Below are 13854 nucleotides of genomic sequence, written 5' to 3' on the forward strand. Positions count from 1 at the left end.
CAATGATAATGCTTATAGAGGTAATTTTAATACTTGGCCTTTCCTAGTAATTCCTCTAATAATCATTGTAATTCCTATGTTAATCCTACTTATAATAATAATAGAAACACCTCTCACCTTGAGAACAATATTAAAGAATTTATTAATACCCAAAATGCTTTCAATACTTTGATAGAAGAAAGTTGAATAAAGTTGATTATTTGTCAAGAAGTATTGATAGAATTTCTCATGATGTAGAAATTCTCAAGATGAAATTTTTTGTGCCTAAAGTTGAAGAATCAATTAAAGCTCTTTATGTTTCTATGGATGAACGTAAGAAAATAACCGGTATGCTTAGAGCTAAAAGAGAATTTTTAGAAAGAGCGTTTTATAGTGATTACTTTCATAAAAGTGATAAAGATATTAAAATGATTGAAGTTTATCCTATTGATTCTTTGTTTAGTAAAATTAATATTGATGAAAAATGGATTGGAGAAGAGTCAAATTTAGTTAGAAGGTGTCCGTGTGATTCGGAGGGTGAAAATCTTGTTGAGAAAATTGATAAAAGTGGGTTTGAAGACGTCAAGACTTTAACTAGTGATGTGCCCACTATTTTGGATTACAAAGACTTTAATTATGATAGTTTCTCTTTGGTTGATTGTATTTATTTCTTGCAATCCATGATAAATTCACCCCATGCTTATGAACAAAATAAAGCTTTTACTAAACATATTGTTGATGCTATGATGAAAGCTTTTGAAGAAAAAATGGAATTAGAAGTTTCAATTCCTAGAAAATTGCATGATGAGTGGGAACCTACTATCAAAGTCAAGATTAAAATTTATGAGTGTTTTGCTTTATGTGACTTGGGTGCTAGTGTTTCTACAATTCCGAAATCTTTATGTGATGTGCTTGGTGTTACCAATATTGAAGAATGCTCTTTAAATTTGCACTTGGTGGATTCTAATATTTAAAAGCCTATGGGAAGAATTAATGATGTTATTATTCTTGCAATAGGAATTCTGTGCCCATAGATTTTATTGTTCTTGATATTGATTGCAATCCGTCTTGTCCAATTATACTTGGTAGACCGTTTTTACGTACTATTGGTGCCATGATTGATATGAAAGAAGGCAATATTAAATTTCAATTTCCACTAAGGAAGGGAATGGAACACTTCTATAGAACAAGAATTAGGCCACCATATGAATCAATCATGAGGGCACCATATGGATCTAGAAACAAATATGCACTTAGATCCTATGTGTTATGCCTAGCTAGGGGTGTAAAACGATAGCGCTTGTTGGGAGGAAACCCAACTTTTATCTTTTTTCTTTTTGGTTTTCCTGCTATTTTCAATAAAATAAATAATTATATCTCTGGTTAGATGTGTTTTTATGGTTTAAATTAGTGTTTCTGCCAAGGAAGGCCTTTGGAATGATTTGGGTGAAAGTTGATTTGATCTTGCTGAAATACAGAAACTTTTGCACTCACAAATTATTTTTAGTTTTTAATAGAAGAGTGATTTTCAGCTGATTATTTTTGAAGAAGATTAATAAACAAATTATCCACATCTTACTTTTTTTTGTGAATTTGGAGTTATATAAGTATTCGAAGTAGTCAGATTGCTACAGACTGTTCTGTTTTTGACAGATTCTGTTTTCTTTGCGTTGTGTGCTTGTTTTGATGATTCTATGGTTTTCCTTGATGAGTTTCTGCCAGAGAAAAGTTGGAATACAGTATATATAATGCAAAAATAAAATATGATTATGTTTACAACATTACTTATAGTAGTGGTTTGCTTTCTTATACTAACGGATCTCACGAAGGTTTTATTGAGTTTTGTGTGATTGAAGTTTTCATGTTTTGGGTGATCTTACGATGGATGAAGGAATAAGGATTAGCAAAAGGCTAAGATTGGGGATGCCCGATGCACCCCAAGATAATATTAAAGAAGTAGCAAGCAACTAAGCTTGGGGATTCCCCCGAGTGGCATCCCCTCTTTCTTCTAACAACCATCGGTATTTTACTTGAAACTATATTTTTATTCGTCACATATTATGAGTTTTGCTTGGAGCGTCTTGTATGATATGAGTCTTTGCTTGTTTTTCTTTGTATTTTAAGTCTTGAATCCTTGCTGGACACACCTTTTTGAGGGAGCCAAAAAATATGCTATGTGTGCTCCTATGCTTCACTTAAAATTTTTAGAGCCAAGGATTTTCTCTAGTACTTCATTTATATCTTTTTGAGCACGGTGTGCTGTGTTATTTTTTAAGAAATTCTCTAATGATTCACTTAGAATTTTTTGGGAGTTAGTCAAATTTTAAATAAATTATCTCTTGCTTCACTTAGATTATTTTGAGAGAAAGAAAAATTTGTTTGAGCTTATCAAAAGCAACATATGAAAATAGTCCCAAAGTGATAGATATCCAAGGAGGATATAATAAAAACTTTCATGAAGATCATTGGACAAAATAAACTTGATTCTTAGTAATGGTTTTGAGATATGATGATATGATATGTGAGTCATGTTGATGAGTAATTGTGCTTTAGTAAGAATATTGATGTTAAGGTTTGTGATTCCCTATGCAAGCACGAAAGGCAATACTTATGCAATGAAATTTATATCCTACTTGTGGTGCATTATTCGGTGTTACTTATGCTTAATGGTTAGGTACGATATTTTTCGTTTCTTGGTTGGTCGCTTCTCAATCTTTTTGTTAGCCTTCATTTTTCACTAAGTATGATCACTACTTGTGCATCCAAAACCCTTTAAACCAATTTTGCCATATGAGTCCACTATACCTACCTATATGTGTTATTTTCATGCCGTTCTAAGAAAATTTGCAAGTGCCATCTCTAATTTTCAAAATAAATTTCTCTTTTGTGTGCTCTACCGCTCGTGAGGCGGTGAGGGGTGGCAAATATTTTCCACGCTAGATGTGTGATTTTCACGATAAGTGTTTATTCACTTGTCATTACATGAGAGTACGACAAAGGTATTAGGGATGCCCAGTCCCAAAATGAAAAAATATAATTTACTTTTTGTTGTCAAATAATAAATTCCTTGTAAAGTGTTGGTATGGAGAGCACCCGTGGATACGGACAAGCCATGGAAAGTGAAAGTATTGGTGGAAAAAGGAATAAACTTTATTTTCTGTTGGGAATCGCATATGATGTATCTAGCATGGAAAGTGTTGGGAGCTCTAAGTCATTTTCGTTGGTGGGAAAAGTATGCCTCCCAAAATGTTTTTATCTCTCAATTTTCGCTTTGAGCTCTCGCACCTATACAAATCCCTACTTCCCTCTACGAAGGGATTTCCTTTTACTTATGCAATTTTTATTTTGAATTTGAGTCTCCATCTTCTCTCATAAAGCACCAACTAAGGGGCACTATGATCGTATTTGAGCATTGGGTGTAGCTAATATTCGAGTGTGTTTCATGAATGGATCAATGATTGAGCATAATGGGCTACAAATAACTTGCTTTAGTGTTGATATTTTGAAAGACATGGTTGCTTGTTGGTATGTTTGAGTATTAAAGTCTTCATGTCAAAACTAGACTATTGCTTTGACCATATAAAAGTCCAAATGTCCATGTTATAAAGAAAAGAAATGTGATGAACATGTTAGGAAACATTCCACATCAAAAAATTTGTTTTATCGTTTACCTACTCGAGGACGAGCATGAATTAAGCTTGGGGATGCTGATACATATCCAACATATCTATAATTTTTTATTGTTCCATGTTGTTATATTATCATTTTATAGTCATTTATATCTTTTTTGGTACTAACCTATTGACATAGTGCCCAGTGACAGTTGTTGTTTTCTGCATGTTTTTTACATTGCAAGAAACCAATACAAAACGAAGTCCAAACGTAGCGAAACTTTTTGTGGATTTTTTTGGGCCAGAAGACATCCAATGGACCAGGAACACACCTGAGGGGAGCTGCTATGGGAGCACAACCCACCAGGACGCGCCTGGGGGCCCATGCACTCCCTAGTGGGTTGTGCCCTCCTCGTTGGCCTCCCGCACCGCCTCCTTCCTCTATAAATACTCCCAATATTCTAGAAACCATAGGGAGGGGGACGAAAATCAATTCCAGCCGCCGCGGAGTCCAGAAACACCAGATCCAATCTAGACATTATCACGGAGGGGTTCATCATGTCCACTGGTGCCTCTCCAATGATGCGTGAGTAGTTCTTTGTAGACCTACGTTTCCGTAGTTAGTAGCTAGATGGCTTCCTCTCTCTCTTGATTATCAATACAATGGTCTCTTGGAGATCCATATGATGTAAGTCTTTTTGCGGTGTGTTTGTTGGGATCCCATGCACTTTGAGTTGATGATCAGATCTATGTTTTTATCCATGAAAGTTATTTGAATCTTCTTTGATCTCTTATATGCGAGACTGATTATAGCCCATATTTCTTCTCCGATATTTGGGTTTTCTTTGGCCAACTTGATCTGTTTATCTTGCAATGGGAAGAGGTGCTTTGTGACGGGTTCGATCTTACGGTGCTTGATCCTAGTGAAAAAAGGGAAACGACACATATGTATCGTTGCTATTAAGGATAACAAGATGGGGTCTATTTCTACATAAATAGATCTTGTCTATATCATGTCATAATTCTTGTTGCATTACTCCGTTTTTCCATGAACTTAATACACCAGATGCATGCTGGATAGCGGTCGATGTGTGGAGTAATAGTAGTAGATGCAGGCAGGAGTCGGTCTACTAATCTTGGACGTGATTCCTACATAATGATCATTGCCTGGATATCGTCATGATTATTTGAAGTTCTATCAATTTCCCAACAGTAATTGTTTTCCCACCGTTTTCTATTTTTCTCGAGAGAAGCCACTAGTGAAACCTACGGCCCCAGGTCTCTTTTCATCATATTTTCCTTTGCGATCTATTTTCCTTTGCTTTTATTTTCATATCTATTAAACCAAAAATACAAAAATACATTGCTACAATTTATTTGTTCCACGATCTATTTATCCTATCTACCACTTTTACCTCACGTTATTTGCCTATCTTGAGGCGCCGTACCCGAAAGGAATTTCTAGCGCCGTTGTTGGGAAGATCAAGTTAAGATAGTCTGTCGCCAACGTGCCAATTTCTGGCGCCATTGTCGGGGATGGATTGACAACCCCTTTGACACGTTGGGTTACGAGTATTTGTTATTTGTGTGCAGGTGCTATTTACGTGGTGTGAGGAGGTTCTCCTAGTGGTTTGATAATCGTGGTTTCATCACTGAGGGAAATACCTACCGTCGCTATACTGCATCATCCCTTCCTCTTTGGGGAAATACCGACGTAGTTCTAGCACACATCAATACGTCACCTCCTTTTAATGGTGTTGGCTTTCCTATGGACTTAAATGTGTTTTCTCACAAATATAAAATGTATAATCTTGTAGCTTGAAGCTTCGCCAACCCTATTCCTTTCCTTGTAACTAGGGGTTCTACTTACAATCCTTTAGCCAATGCATCTTTGAACTTCTCTGAAATATACTTGGATAAGATCATTAATTCAATGACACATATGTTCTGATTAATTACCAAAACCACCTTAGGGAGAAGTTGTGCTTTCAATCTCCCATTTTTTATAACTGATGACAATATATAGATCAAATCTTCAAAAAAGATATAATCAATGATTAGCATCGTCACTTTGAGAAGTTTGTGAAAAGCAAGAGCTCCCCCTAAATTTGTGCATTATTTGAGATTTGCATTTGAATGCAAATGCACAATCTATTAGGATCATGGGTCACTCTTCCATGTCACATACATCTTGGTGGTGCGCATAAATGACATGAGTGAATAGTAATGCACATAACACCAAACAATGAGTGAATGATCATCATGTAGATGGCTCAAAGGTATGAAATAGTAGCATCGACAATCAAAGCGTAAGATCAAACACGATAAAGTTTAAGACACCCAAAATACCAAATGTTTTGAAAAAACAAAGAGAGTAATAAAAAGAAACACTCTCTCTCTCTCTTGAAGCCCTAATGATCTATACACTTCTCCTCCTTTGGCAACAATACCAAAAAGTTCAAATGTCTTGAACTAAGCATCACTTTGGGCTTGATCTCCTCAGGTAACATTTGATGGAGTCGATAGGAGAGCGTTGATGAAGGCTTCAACGGATGTCCTCTGAGGTGGATGTGTTGACACTGGAGGTGCAGGAGTTGGTGGAGATGATGGAGCTAATGGTACTGGTGCTTGGGCTGATGAAGATGGTCTGGCTTCCAGAACTGACACAGTCGTAGATTTGGCCTGAGTCCTGAACTGAGTAGTAATAGGAAGAGACGTATCGTCCTCACCATCACTTGTGGAGCGAGGTGTGTGCACTGTATCAACTTCATGTTTCAACTACTCAACAGTATTAGTCAACTCCATCACTTTGATATCCTGGTCATGGAATTTTGTCTCCACTATCCTCTTAAGACCCTTTTGGTTCAACAAAATTTCTCTGATATTCTTCTGCATCCCTTCGATGGTGCTAACAATATATGACATTTGTTCCTCCCTAGTCCTCAACTGTGGAGGTGGAGCTGCTCTAGCTGCCTTTGTCTCTACTACTGCCTTTGCCTGAACATGAGCTGAAGCTGAACTAGGATGGCTAGGGTCCATCACTACCTCGTTGTCTTCAAACTCTGGCTATAGTGGTAGGTGTGGAAGATCAAGTAGATATGCATGCTTTGCAATATTGGCATTGATCAACATTTGAATGTAAGGAGCATATCCGTGGGATCTCTTTTGATCAGGAGATGTCCTCTTGACAGTCTGAACTATCAGATCCATCAATCTAATCCTGGTGTGAGTGTCAATGTGGTGCAGCATGTTGATCGAATAGCCTGTGTTCTCTGATCATCTCCTCACTTAGGCATCAAGGTGTACCTCATGATGGTACTTGTGGTAGGTATCCCAGCTTGCACAAAGTAAACAGATCCAAGCTTGTGGGTTTTCAAGTACTTGTGGGGCACTGGATTGTTGATACATCTCCAATGTATCGATAATATATGAAGTATTCATGACTTATTCACCTATGTTTACAATACTTTTATATGGTTTTGATGCAATTTATATGATTTATTTAGAACTAACCCGGACTGACTTTTTTTCAACACAATTACCACGATGTTGTTTTTGTGGAGAAAATGAAAGTTCTCGGAATCGCCCGAAACTTTTTTATAATGTTTTCTCGAGGAAATAAGCAATACTGGAGCGAAGAACAATAGGAGGGGAGCCATCTGTGGGCCACAAGCCAATAGGGTGCGACCCGGTAGGTCGCGCCCTGATGGCTTGTGGTGCCCACGTGGCTCCGTTTGGCATGATTCCAATGCTAAAAAATCCTATATATACCAAAACCCCATAAATAAAGAAAGAACTTCCGCTCCGCCATCGCAACTCTCCATATTGATAAAATAAACCATCTGAAGCCTTTCGAGTACACTAGCGGCGAGAGGAAATCATCACATAACTACTTAATTGTTTGACTACTCATTGATCTTCACTTATATCTTTTGAGAGTAGTTTGATGTTTACTCTTGTGCTTCACTTATACCCTAAGAGTAAATTTTGAATGAATATCATAAATCTGAAATTATAAATGTGCATTATGCATTGTAGTAGTTTCACATTTGGTGTAGAAAGTAAAACCTATTGAAGTTTGACAATCACAATATTGATCATACAAGCAATTCATGGATGATTAGTATAAGAAAGAGAACTTCCACATACAGATATGTTATATTGGACATCTTTTATGATTAATTAATTATTTCAAGCTTGATCGAATAGTTGAAGTTGGACAAGTAATATAACATAATGGTTATGTTTGGCTGTATTTGCATAGAAGTTATATTGTTAGGGATCCTCGGACATGTGGTGCTTGTTTGGAACCTTTTGCTAGCCAAAACTTTGTACTAAGTAGAAATACTACTTGTGCATCCAAATACTTGAGCCAAGTTTCTTCCATGGGAGTCCACCATACCTCCCTATATATGGTATTTCACTCCCATTCCAACTAAATTTGCATGTTCCACCTCTAAAACCTTCAAACAAACATCTGTTGTGTGTGCCCGTACTGCTCATGGAGTGATCGGGGTCAATATCTTCCATGATAAGCGAGTTATTCTCATGATGAGTGTTTACTCACTTGTCATTGCACAAGAGAGGCTGGTAAAAAGGATTCCCAGTCCTGCATAATACAAAAATAAATAAACATGAACTCCCCCTAGAAAGTTGATTGTTTGGAGGGCACTCGTGGATAGGGCTAGCCATGGAATGTGTTTGAATGGTTGAGGGGGAGTAAAATTTCAATTCTATTGGGGAACCTCCAATAATGTGATTAGCATGGAAGATGTTGAAAGTTATTGTCGTAACATTGAAAGGAAAGGCACACCACCCAGAATTACATATTCATCTCTGTTTTAAAACAATGAGCTATGACACCTCTACAAATCCCTGCTTCACTCTCTCAAGGGACAATCTATTTACTTTCATGTTACTTACTTTTGATGTTGAGTCAACTTATTATTCCAACCTCAATCTATTTGTGATAGCCTGGCTTATTAGGTACAATAGACTACTCATATAAATAAGGAATTCCTTTTTTTTCGGGAGCCCATTCGAACATAACTCCCAGGTTAAGCGTGCTTGGCTTGGAGTAGTTCTAGGATGGGTGACCGACCGGGAAGTTGATCCCGGGTGCGCATGAGTGAGGACAAAGTGCGCAGAAAAGACTAGTATTGATATGTGGGGCCAGTCTAGATCCCGCCAGGAGTAACAACCGCCGGCGGGTGTGTCCGGGGCGTTACACTATTAGTTAGCAAGCACCATGTGGTGGGGAAAGATCCAAACATATATCCATTCAAATATATTTGATCATGATTTATTATTGTTAACAATTATCTTTGTGACAAGTATGTTGGGAGGCAAAACTTTAAGCCCCTATCTTTATGTGTGTTTGATGGATGTTGTTTGTTCCAAAAATGTGTCTCTAGTATTAGCAATCATAGAAAATTATATGATAATTGAGTATGTGGAGCTCTTAATTAGAGTTGATGATGCATTTAAAATTGTTTGATGACTAAGAACATAAGATTTTGAGTTTCAAGAGAATGCATTGTTCGAACCATGACACCTGAATTAATTGCTACTCAACCATGATGACTTTTATGAAAAATTTGTTGGTTATGATGCTAGAAAAAGTGATTATAATTATAATTGATCAAACTTATACACTATACTAGCATTCACACATCATAAATTATTTCTTTTATCATTTACCTACTCGAGGACAAGTAGGAATTAAGCTCGGGGATGCTGATACGTCTCCATTGTATCAATAATTTATGAAGTATTCATGCCTTATTCACCTATGGTTACAATAATTTTATATGGTTTTGATGCACTTTATATGATTTATTAGAACTAACCCGAACTGACGTTATTTTCAGCAGAATTACCATAGTGTTGTTTTTGTGCAGAAAATGAAAGTTCTCGAAATCGCCCAAAACTTTTTTAAATTTTTTCCTATAGGAAATAAGCAATATTGGAGCGAAGAACCATCGGAGGGGAGCCACCTATGGAACACAAGCCAATAGGGTGTGACCCCCCTAGGTCACGCCCAGATGACTTGTGGGCCCATATGGATCTGTTTGCCAATGCTGAAAAATTCTATATATACGAGAAACCCCAGAAATAAAGAGAGAACTTACACTCCACTTCTGCAACTATCTGTATCAACAAAAAAACCCATCTGGAGCCTTTCTAGTACCCTCGCAGAGAGGGGAATCATCTCTGGTGGCCATCTTCATCATTCCGGTGGAGGCCATGACGAGGAGGGAGTGGTCCACCCTCGGGGCTTGGGGTATGTACGAGTAGCTATGTGTTCAGTCTCTCTCTCTCTCTCTCTCTCTCTCTCTCTCTCGTGTTCCTGAGATGGCACGATCTTGATGTATCATGAGCCTTGTTATTCTAGTTCGATATTATGATATTATTGCCTTGCTACCTTGTTGTGATAAATTGAATCTTTCCCTTTAAGATCTCGCTATGTTGGATTGAATATTTTGGTTTGAGAATACTTGATGTATGTCTTGCATGCAAATACCGGATACGTCTCCAACGTATATATCATTTATGAAGTATTCATGCCATGTTTACAACAATTTTATATGGTTTTGGTATGATTTGCATGGAACTAACTTGGACTGACGTGGTTTTCAGCACAACTACCGTGGTGTTGTTTTTTGTGTAGAAATAAAATTTCTCCAAATACAACGAAATTTTTTATGAGTTATTTTGGAACAAAATAGGAACTAGAAGATTCGTGGGAGGACTAGAAGGTGAAGGAGGTGGCCACTGCCCACCAGGGCGTGCCAGATGCCTTGCCCGTGGGCTGGTGGGTAGTGGGCACCTCGTGGTCGATCTTGACGTGAGACCGACGCTAAAAATTCCTATAAATACATAACCCCTAGAAATAACCCTAGATCATAAGTTCCACCGCCGAAACTCTCTCTATCAATGAAAAACCAATTGAGAGACATTCCAGTACCCTTCCTGAGAGGGGAAATCATCACCAGTGGGCATCCTCATCATCCCGACGGAGGCCATGACGAGGAGGGAGTAGTTCACCCTCGGCGCCGAGGGTTTGTATCAGTAGCTATGTTATAAATCTCTCTCCCTCGTGTTCTTGAGATGGCACGATCTTGATGTATCGCGGGCTTTGTTAATATAGTTGGATCATCTGGTGTTTCGCCCTCTCTATCTTATTGTGATGAATTGAGTTTTCCCTTTGAGATTTCGTTTTATTAGATTGAACACTTTTATGGATTTGAAAGCACTTGATTTTTTATTTCTATGAATACATGTGGTGACAATGGGGTATCATATTGATTCATTTGATATATTTTTTGGTACTCAACTCGTGTATTCCTGACGGGACATTGGGGTAATCTATGCATAGGAGTTGACGCACGTTCTCGTCTTTGTTTCTTGAATAGAAATCTTGGGGTACTCTTTGAGGTTCTTTGTCTTGGATTGGGTATTATGAATCTAAATTTGTTATGGTGTTATTTTAGTATGAACTCTTGGATAAATCGATCAAAAAGGATACCTTGTTATTTTAGTACGAAATCTTGGAAAGATTGATCGGAAAGAATAACTTTGAGGTGGTTTTGTACCCTGCAAACAATTTCTTCTTATGTTCTCCGCTAGATAGCAACTTTGGATGTAACATCCCAATTTTCCTAATTGGGAATGTTTTACATTGTAGCTAAGCATCTATGCATATTGTTTGAAATAAATTTAGCACGTGAATTTCCTTCGTCTTTGATTTGCAATTCCATTTTTCCTCGCACGAGAAATGCCCGGAGAAAATACCCTCTTGCACGCAAGAGAGAGAGAGAGAGCGGAGGAAAATGACCCTCCACAGTGCGGGAAAATTTCTGAAATATTTGAGCCAAGAAAACCCAAAGTTCTTTTGCAAAAATAATTGCAAAAAGAAATAAAGCAAATTTGGGAATTTCTGAAAAAAACATTTTTTAAAAGTTTTTATTTTTGCTTTGGAAAAATGTTATTCGGGTAGAGGATATTTTTCTGATTTTTTTGGTATATAATACCCTATATTAATATTTTGATTTATTTTCCTTTTTTTGTTTTTATTTTCTGTCTCGGAAAAGTTATAAATAGGAAAGGTTTTTTTTTCTTTTGCCGCCGCCCCCGAACGCCATATAAGGCTGGGCCGAATCCCCACTGCCCAAGGATCAAATCCCTTTGATATAGGGCGACTGCCCCTTCCCTCCCCTCCCCCCTCTCACTGCCTGTGGCCCCCACCGCCCGAGCCTCTACCGCCAGCGGTCACCTTCTTCCTACTCTTTCCAAGCCACAGCCCGAGACCGACTCCTCCCAGGAACCGTGGGATCCCCTGCCGATTTCTACTCCCTCTCATTCCTTAGCACCCCCCCTCCTAGCCTATAAAAAACCCCGCCCCCGAGCCGACCCCGTTCTCACCTTTTCCTCGCCGAGCCGCCGCCCCTAGCCGCCGCACCACCGCTCGCCGGTAGCCGAGCTACTGCCACCGTCGGCCGCCCCTGGGAGCGCCACCCCAGCGCCCCTTCGCTCCACCGCCGCCTCCCCTCGGAGGAGGAGCCCCGCCGCCGCCGCCCCATTCCCTCCACGCCCCGGAGCTTCCCCCTCCCTCGCCGGCCATCATCTCCCTCGCCAGAGTACTGTCCCAGCACGGTAGTTCTTCCTCCCCTCTGTTTGTTCTTCTCTTTCTTTTTGTAACTGTTGGATCTTAGGTATAGGGTGTAGATTAGATCTAGGGATAACTCTTCGGTTTAGTTTAGAAAACCAACGGTTTTATTTTCACTTATGTTTTAGCCAGTAGCTTTTGTTAGAGCTAGGCCGTTTGCTCAAAACGCTGCAACAAACACCCCTCCCAGCCAACAGTAGCTTGCCACGTGTACCCTCCTTTTAGTACTAATTAGTTTTATTTTTCTGTCTATATTACAAAAAACAGAAAGTTTCAGTCTTGTTTTGGCCACAACTTTTGATCCCGAAGTCCAATGACATTGATTCTTTTTCCAGTAGCTCACAAATTTCCTGTAGTTTTTAAAAACATATAATTTGTCTATGTTTGAAATTTTCAAATATAAGTTAGATCAGATTTAGTTTAAACCTTGTTCTGCTTATTCCAGGAGTTTAAAACATGATTTCGAGTTGATTCTTTTTGCTATTGCTTTCTAGTGACAAAATCTTACTGTGGTAGAAGTTTCAAAAATTATAAAGTATTTTGACTGGTGCTTTCAACAGAAATAAGTTTCTGCCATACCGGCGCGTGATGAATTCTTTTGCGTAGGCATTAGCAAATACTTACTTGCGATGTTATTTTTATTTGTGGATTGATTGAAGTGCTTATGGTGTGTTTTGTGTTTGTATCGGTAGATCATACGGAGTGCGAAGCGTGTTACTTAGAAGCACTCGAGCAAGACAACTATCATCAAGGCAAGTCATTTTGATCATGTTATTTTACCTATGCTTTCGATGCATGGTAGATCACCTTCTTTGCCCAATTTGCATGCTGCCTAGGTACTTGGAAACCTTAGTGTAAGTTGTAGTATCATGTGGTAGGACCACAACAACCTCGATAGTTGGCCCCGGGACGACAAATTCTTAATGCTATGCTTGAGTAGACGGGTTATCGGTTGAGTGTATACCACGAGTGATGCGAGGTTGATATAATAATCAAGACCGGCTAAGACAAGATTTTCAAGACCTCGGACGCAATGCAACTCTGGGTGAAGGACGGTTGATCGGCTCCCTGGAGAACCCAGTGGATTCCCGGGATGCTGGAGAGGCCATGTCATCCTGCGGAAAGCTTCACCCAGGCTCGAAGAGACGGACGGAGACTTCAAGACTCAAGGCTTACCTGCACAGCCACAAGTCATTATGGGCTCTGGCTTGGTTGGACAACGCGGCGACTCTGGACAGGTGGTGCTAGCAGATGTAGAAGAACGGTAGGAATGGATGGGCACCGACAGGGATTCAGAGGGACCTGTTGAAAGACCATGTTTTGATCATCCGGTCTTCAAACACCCTGAAGTGCGAGGACAAACCCGGAGGCGATCAAATCTTGTGGGGAACGTGTGCAAAACTCTTCAGAGTACTCAACCTAATCGATTAGCCGTGTCCATGGTCATGGACAACTTCAGCCGAAGGCATTGAAATTCCCCTGAACTCTCGACACAACTTAATAATGATGTGGGTGTTAACAACTATTCGGGCACGGGAATTGGTTGGCGGAACCATCTCGTTAACAACAAACATTGTAGTAATATTTTGCTTTCAA

This window comes from Hordeum vulgare, chromosome 2H, assembly GCF_904849725.1.
Source record: "Hordeum vulgare subsp. vulgare chromosome 2H, MorexV3_pseudomolecules_assembly, whole genome shotgun sequence".
NCBI classification, from domain to species: Eukaryota; Viridiplantae; Streptophyta; class Magnoliopsida; order Poales; family Poaceae; genus Hordeum; species Hordeum vulgare.